The sequence below is a fragment of the Megascapheus bottae genome, chromosome 14 (genome assembly GCF_031878675.1).
Source record: "Megascapheus bottae isolate mThoBot1 chromosome 14, mThoBot2.hap1, whole genome shotgun sequence".
Classification (NCBI taxonomy): domain Eukaryota; kingdom Metazoa; phylum Chordata; class Mammalia; order Rodentia; family Geomyidae; genus Megascapheus; species Megascapheus bottae.
The window spans coordinates 8,362,890-8,370,473 of NC_143522.1; positions in this window are offsets into that span (position 1 = coordinate 8,362,890).

The following is a 7,584-nucleotide window of genomic DNA, read 5'->3' on the forward strand; positions in this document are numbered from 1 at the left end:
AGATGGAACAGCCATTTTTGTTGTTATTGTTGTTGTTATGGGACTTGAACTCTGGGCCTGGGAGTTGTCCCTGAGCTATTCAGCTCAAGGCTACCGCCCTACTCCTGGAGCCACAGCACCACTTCCAGTCTTCTAGTGATTAATTGGGGATAAGAGTCTCATGGTCTTTACTGCTCGGGCTGACTTTGAACCTCCATCCTCAGATGTCAGCCTCCTGAGTAGCTAGGATTATAGGGGTGAGCAACCTGGCCCAGCTGAGCAGCCGTATTTCTGACTGCTGTCTAGCCGGAGTACTAATAGTCATGGCATTACTGTCCCCTAATCTGATTCTGCCTAGCTGACCTAACTGAATCTATATCCTACCCTACCTAATCTTATTTATCATTCAGGACACAATGTCTATTCTGGACATCAGGCTGAAATGCTTCAATTGAAGATGGCTGCCAACTAGGCCAGACAACCTCTAACTTTGTTATAATTCCTTCTGCCTACTGATTCCTCCCAGGGCCAAGCTGGCATATTGATGACTGACAAGAGCAAAAAAGAGATGGCAAAAGGTCTTCCAGGAAAATCTCTACTCATTCTAGGAAAAATAAATAAATATCCCTTTTTTTTATTGGGCTATCTTACCCTCCCCCACTTTTTTGCCAGTCCTGGGCAAAAAAGTCCTACTTGAGCCACAGTAGCACTTACGGCTTTTTCTGTGTATGTATTATGGAGGAATAGAACCCAGGTCTTCAGGCATGCTAAGCAGGTACTCTACCACTAGCCACACTCCTGCCTTCCCAGTTCATTTTTTAATCCCTATATTTATAACCTTTTAAACCGTAAATAGTTGAAATGTTGGTTTGGAGAGTTACCTCCCGCTTTTCCTATTTGTCACTAGGAATACATCTCCATCATTACTCAATAGCACTTAGTCTCCTTACAAGTTTCACAATTCTGAATGGGCTTTCCCTTTCCAAAGTTTGGGATCAAAAGTTGGTAATAAGCCACAGTGGCTCATTCCTATAATCCTAGCTTCTCAGGAGGCTGAGATCTGAGGACCAAGGTTCAAAGACAGCCCGGGCACAAAAGGACCTGAGATTCTCATCTCCAGTTAACCTCTGGAAAAGGACCTGAGACTCTTTTCTCCAATTAACCTTTAGAAAAGGGGAAGTGGGCCTTGGCTCCAGGGTAGTGCAGTTAGCCTGGAACTGAAGAGCTCAGGGGCCCTGTGCAAGCCCATGACTGCCAAAAAAAAAAAAAAAAAAAAAAAAGATGGGCCAGAAGTATGGCATAGTGGTAGAGTGCTTACCTAGCATGCAGGAAGCCCTGGGTTCAATTCCATGGTACTACATACACAGAAAAAGCTGTGGCTCAGGTGGTAGAGCACTAGTCTTGAGAAAGCTTAAGGACAGTGCCCAGGCCCTGAGTTTAAGCTTCAGGAATCTGCTTGGAGAAAGAACTCAGAGGAGATGAGATAAACAGTAAGTGGATGGGAAAGGAAGGGAGATAGGAAGATAAGTACCTGGAAGTGGGCATAGAGTCCAGGAAGGGTACTGGTTTGTTTAGCAGAAAAAAAGAAAGAAAAGAGTTGAAAAACCACAGAGAAGTTATTCAGAGGAAAACATAGCTAAAAGCTAGACTGTAAAATACAGGGAAGAGTTCTAGGAAGACAGGCCAAGGGCACCCAAAGCTCAGCAGTTACTTGGCCAGAATTAGGAGAAAGGACAGCTCTCTACTGAACTGGACCGGAAGGCAGACAGGATGGGTATATGTGACATGAGTTATAAATTTGGTAGAGAGAGCGTGGGACTGCCACATGATTTTATTTTTCTGGGAAGGAGAGCAAGTTATCCATTGAGCATGAGGGACAAGGAATAGGATGTAAAGTTGATGGGAAATGGAAAGTTTGAATAAACTGTGGGAACTACAAAAGTGACATGATCTAACTGGGATGATGTAGAAAGCTCACATGAAACATCTCTGGAACCTATCTGCCTGTATGATCATGTAGAATAGAGTACAAGCTATCCATAATCAGGGCTACACAGAATGCAGATACTTAGGCTCATTAGAGTATGGAAGTTTTCCAGGTAAATAAAATTGGGTGTACAAAGGAAAATAAAGTGAAACAGTTGTTCCTATGGAAGTTAGGGTCTGAGAAGAAAATTGAAATGATGCAATGTCAGCTACATTAGGAGATAAGAAGGGTTGAAAGAAAGCTGATGCAGGTCAAAGAATGAGGGTCCCAATAGATGGAGTTCAATGGATGCAGGGAAGGTGAAGATCTTTTCCTACCTCCTCAGTGAGGCCAGAGGCACACATAATTAGAAACTAATGAGAGAAAAAGGACACATAAGGAAATAGCAATGGTTCAAAGCAGCAGTTATACTCATGTATTTTTATTCTAACTTTGATAACTGGACAATGAAGAAAGCTAATTAGAAAAAGGGAGTATAAATTCATAGTTATATACTGAGGGAACTTGGCATGGTCTATTTACTCAGATTTTTCTGTGTCCCTTCATCTTTTGAGATAAGGATGTTCCTTTCCTCTGAATAAAGGAGGGAATCTCTCAGATGACCTGCCTCATGGGAAAGTAAGAATGACCTTCCTCCTTTGGCCATTTTCTTAAATTCCTTCAGCCTAAGATATTCAACATGTCTTTTTTGTTCTAGTCCTGGGGCTTGAACTCAGAGCCTAAGCACTGTCTTTGGGCTTTTCTCAAGGCTAGAACTCTATTACCTGATCCACAGTAACACTTCCAGCTTTTTCTATGTATGTGGTACTGAGGAATTGAAACTGGGTCTTTGTGCATGCTAGGTAAGCACTGTGCCATTAGGCCAAACTCCCAGCTTGTATGCTGTCTTTTGGGTTAGCATGGTCTAAAATTCTGAAAAAAGATGTAGGGTCTCCCTGATTCTTCCCAGGCTCTCCTCAAACCTCAGCCTTCCTGTCTTCGCTTCCTAAAATAGCAGGAGTAACAGGCATAAGCCATTGTATCCTACTGGTCTCAATCCTTAATCTTCCTTTCTTCCTCTCACATGCTGGGAATTCAAGCCTGCACTACCATCCACAGCCCTGGTGCTAGGAACTGAATCTAGAGCTATGAGCACCCCAGGCAAGTTCTCCTTCAAGTATGATACTCCTTCAAATATGAGCTTACTTTTTTCTTTTGTCTTTAATTTGTTGTTGTGGAGTTCTTTTTGTAGTTATTGTTTGTTTAAATTGGCTGATACTCAGCTTTGACTTAGAGCCTTTCCCTTATTCCACTTGCTTGTCCAGCTGGTATTCTACCACTTGAGCCATATATCCAGCCCATCTTTTTTCTGGTTTTTGAAGATGCAGTTTCATGGACTTTTCTGATCTGGCTTGCTTTAAACCAAAATCCTTTAGATTTTAATTTCCAGAGTAGCTGGGATTATAGGCATGAGGCACTAGTGCCTGGCTTTTTATTGAAACAGATCTCATTACGTAGTCCACACTTATCCTTATGTCAGGCTACCAAAGCTTAGGATTCTACAGGATTAATTCATCACATAGCTTATGAGCATTTTTAAAGTTTTACACACACACGCATACAGAGCACACACACACACGCACACAAAGCACACACATATATGCATATATATATGTATATATGTTTTGTCAAAAATCACACAGTATGGGTCCGGGAGTTTGGCCTAGTGGTAGAGTGCTTGCCTAGCATGTACGAAGACTCCTCGGTACCGCATACATAGCAAAAAGCTGGAAGTGGTACTGAGTCTCAAGTGGTAGAGCCCCAGCCTTGAGAAAGTCCAAGGACAGCGCTCAGGCCCTGAGCTTAAGCCCAGGACTGGCAAAAAAAAAAAATCACAGTAGGGCCAGAAGTGTGGCCTAGTGGTAGAGTGCTTGCCTAGTATGCACAAAGCCCTGGGCTCGATTCCTTGGTACCACATACACAGAAAAAGCCAGAAGTGGTGCTATGGGTCAAGTGGTAAAGCACTAGCCTTGAGAAAGCCCAAGAAGAGTGCCTAGGCCCTGAGTTCAAGCCCCAGGACTGGCAAAAAATAAAATCACACCATAGTGGAAAAACTTCTAAATAATGTTTTTTTTGTTTTGTTTTTGCTTTCTTACTTGTAAAAATACCAACCTTAGCTTGAAGGAACAGAATTTTATAATATTGTTTCTTAGTGTCTATAAAGTAGCTACCTTATTACAAAGCAAAGATAAGTCCAAGCCAAGCACAGTGGTTCACAACTGTAAGGTCGAGATTTGAAAATGGAGATTCAAGGCCAGCATAGGCAAAAAATTCATAAGGACTCCCCTCCCCACCCCATTCCCCCCCCACACACAACATCTCAATCAATGGTAGTTCATGCCTGAGAAGTGTAAATAGGAAGATCACAGATGGCTCTAGATATAAATATGAGATCCTATTTGAAAAAAATATCTAAAAATCAAAAAAAGCACATAGCTCTGAACATAACTCCTAGTCCTACAGAAAAGGAACAAGTGCAAATAATGTATTGTTTGGTTTTTCTGGTACTGGGATTGAATTCGGTGCTTCATGGGGAGGGCTGGCAAGATATTGCTCATCCATACCTTCGGCACTGTTTATGTTATTGGTGTTGTTTTTGTTGTTGTCGTCATTGTTGTCATGTCAATATCCTCCTCCTCCTCCTCCTCTTCCTCCTCCTCCTTCTCCTTCTCCTCCTCCTCCTTCTTTTGCCAGTCCTGGAGCTTGAACTCAGGGCCTGGGCACTCTCCTTGAGCTTTCTTAAGGCTAGCACTCTACCACTTGAGCCACAGCAGCACTTCTGACCTTTTCTGTGGATGTGGTACCAAGGAATCGAACCCAGGGCTTTGGGCATGTTAGTAAGCACTCTACCAGGAGGCCACGCTCCCAGCTTTTTTTTTTCTTTAAGACAAAGTCTAGGGCCGGGAGTTTGGCCTAGTGGTTAAAGTGCTTGCCTAGCATGCATGAAGACCCGGGTTCGATTCCTCGGTACCATATACATAGAAAAAAGCCGGAAGTGGTGCTGAGGCTCAAGTGGTAGAGCTCTAGCCTTGAGAAAGTCCAAGGACAGTGCTCAGGCCCTGTGCTCAACCCCAGGACTGGCAAAAAAAAAAAAAAAAAAAGACAAAGTCTAATTCTACCCATTGTTTGTCTGAGACCAGGTCCACCTACTTTTAGACTTTCCCTTGCTGTGATCACAGGTATACACCACTGCATCCAGCTTCCCTTCCATGGAAATGGAATCTTACAGACTTTTCTGCTCAGGCTAGCCTGATACCATGATCCTCCCAATCTCAGCCTCCCATGTAACTTGTGATAACAGGCACAAATCACTGAGCATTGCTAAGTTATTTATGGATTCTGACCACCATTTGAATATACTGACAAGAAACTTCTAGCACACCTCTAAGTCATCATTGTTCACCATCTCCTCATAGACCCTGTATGTATTATATATAAAGGGCCTGGTATGTAAGAGTTTTATTTCCCCAAACATTCATACACTGACATCATCACTTAGGCATCAAAAATCTAACACAGGGACCACCACCATCACTCCATCTGTGTTGTGGAACTCCTATGTCTGTCTTAAAAGGATGCTAATATCTATTTGCATATACATGTTAGCAAAGCCAAATCACGTTCTCTTTTTTTTAGATTAAAAAATATAAACAGAATTCTAGTATTATCTTCCCAAACCCTAATGGCTTCTCATGCACACCTGGTGTTTTAAATTTCTAATAGCATAGGGTTTCACAGTCAAGAGATAATACCCACCCCCCTCTCATCATGGAGCTTGAATTTAGGGCCTTGGTGCTGTCCCTGAGCTTTTTTGCTTAAGGCTAGTGCTCTTACCACTTTGAGCCACAGTGCCACTTCCAGTTATCTGGTAATTAATTGAAGATGAGTCTCACAAACTTTTCTGTTTGGGCTGACTTTGAACTATGATAATCAGATCTCAACCTCCTGAGTAGTTAGGATTGCAGGTGTGAGCCACTGGTACCTAGCTATACTTCTTTCTCTGAAGGGTCTTATTATGCGACACGAATAAGAGTGGAGTACAGAAAGTAATCAAGTAAAGGAGTACAATATATAAGATGGTAATTGGTATCGTGGAGTTTAAATAGGATGACCAGAGAACATACGACTGTGAAAGGAGACATAAGGATAAAGATTTCAAGTAGGTAAATGAAAATCCCTTGTGGATAACTAAGGGAAGAACATTCTATGCAGGAAATAGCAAATACAAATTTCCTGAGACAGAAGAATGCTTGTTACTGAGTTACAGCCGCAATATCCACATATAGACAAGGCTACTTCTCAAATTCAGTCAAGGCATATCTGAATACACTGGAACAATCTTGGGAGGAGCAGTACTGGGGATTAAGCCCAAGCGCTGTGCTTTGCTACCTGGATCCATGTCTCCAACCATGTTTTTGCTGGTTATTTTTAAGATGGAGTGTCACAGAATTCTCTTCGCTAGCGGGCTTTAAATTGTAATCCTTCAGATCTCAGCTTCCTGAGTAGCTAAGGATTGTATGAATCACTATCAACATCTTAGCCTTTCCCCTCTATTTCCACAGGTGTGTGTGTGTGTTTTGTTAGCATATATCAGTTGTATAAGAGGATTTCAGTGTCATTTCCATCAAACTCACCATCCTCATTCCTTGTTCCCCCTTCTTCAGCAACTTCAGTGTTTCATTCTTTCATCGTTCTATTTTCATACATGTAGGTAAAGTACTTTAACCATTTTCACCATTACTTACCTGCCGGTCAGCCCCTCTTGCATCCCACCCCATAAAAGACAGTGGTAATGCCATTCTCATTAAGTCATAGTACATACAGGCAGCCTGACATCACCTCAGCCTGACTGACTGAGGTTGTCTGTCAAGTTTCCTTCACCCTGTAAACTTGCTTTTTTCCTTCGTTTCATATTGTACGTTAGAAAGGAATCCACATTTCATCTTTGGCCTCTGCTATTCCAGGATCCCATCATCTCCATCAAAGCCAGGGAACCTACTTGAACCATAACATTTCCCTTCGTCACATTGATGGAGTAGATTACTGCTGTCACGAGTTTACAAGCAAACTGATATTCATCCACTATGTCTCACCGACAGGGGCATGTCCTTTGGCAATCTTTAAAAAAATTTTTTGGCCTGACACCAGTGCTCTACTGACTGAGCCATGCCACCAACTCCCCTTTGGGATCTCTTGCATTATATAGTACATTTCAGTTCATAAGACTGAGGAACCCTCCAAAACTATATTAGAAAGTTCTTGAAGTCCAATTGTTGACTATTTCAGTTAACCAACCAAGTAATTATTAGAGCCTTTTCCAGCAGTACAAGCCAATACATTGAATCCTAGCTACAAAAGAGGCAGAGATGGGAGGATCACAGTTCAAGACCAGCCAGGCAGGAAACGTTATCAATACTCTATTTAACAAAAGCTGGGCCTTGTGGCTCAACTTGTATTCCCATCTACTCAGGAAGAAGAGATAGACGAGTTGTGGTTGAAAGCTGAAACTTGGTAAAAAAGCAAGACCCTACCTGAAAATTCAACAAAATCCAATGTTAACATTCTCTCTTCTATCCATT